Below are 1,038 nucleotides of genomic sequence, written 5' to 3' on the forward strand. Positions count from 1 at the left end.
GATTTTTTTTTTTTTTTTTTTTTTTTGGATTCTTCCACGTGTGAAGACATTCTTGTTGATTTTTCCTAGTGTGAGAGTGTTTCCTGTTGTGTATTTCAAATACACAAAGGCTAAATGTTTAGTCCCGTATTGGAAAAGGAGGTAGGGTGTTGTTGGTTTATATACGAACACACTCACTAGAAACAATGTGATGAGTGAAGTAATAGGGAGTGCTCGCGCGCACATGGGGCCATCAAGAAAAATAGCTTCTGGTTTGTTGGAGGTTTCAAAAAACCTTAATTGTGCGGGCAAGTCGCACACACAAAGGGGGGGGGGGGGGGGGGCAAATCTCCTGTTTAGCCTTCACATGTGTGTGAAAAACCCAATGTTTTGCCATTTTGTTCCCTCACTAAAGTTTAATTCTCAGCCTGTTTTGTATTTAATGCTAAACTGTTCATCTGTTACAATCTTTCGTTTTCCCAACAGATTCAACCTTTGGTGTTCCTTGGTTTTCCTACAGTTTTGAATTTCATCTATAAGTTGAGACTTGTTCTCCTTAGTTTCATATACCAAAAAACATTTAATTGTTAGCCTATTTTGTATTGATTGCTAAACTGTTCATCTGTTACAATCTTTTGTTTTCCCAACAGTTTCAACCTTTGGTGTTCCTTGGTTTTCCTACAGCTTTGAATTTCATCTATAAATTGAGACTTGTTCTCCTCAGTTTCATATACCAAAAAACATTAAAAAAAAAGACTTTCTGCTCTATCTTTCTGTCAGAGAGAGATCTTTACTATTCTTTGTAGAACGGGTTATTGGAGTGCACCTTAACCTATTTTCTGCCGTTGAATCTTGTGAGGAAAGACGCCACTACAGTCTTTTGCACAGAGGAGGGGCAAAATCTTTTCTTAATGATAGTGATTACACACCTCGACAGTTCGCACACCTTGTGCTTTGTTCCGATCATAAGCAATTAGCCAACAATCTTAACAAAAGACTTGTCCAATGACTGGATCAGAAGATGGTGTCACAAACCCCGATGCTGCAATCACAAACATC

Source organism: Asparagus officinalis, chromosome 7 (assembly GCF_001876935.1).
Source record: "Asparagus officinalis chromosome 7, Aspof.V1, whole genome shotgun sequence".
Lineage (NCBI taxonomy): Eukaryota > Viridiplantae > Streptophyta > Magnoliopsida > Asparagales > Asparagaceae > Asparagus > Asparagus officinalis.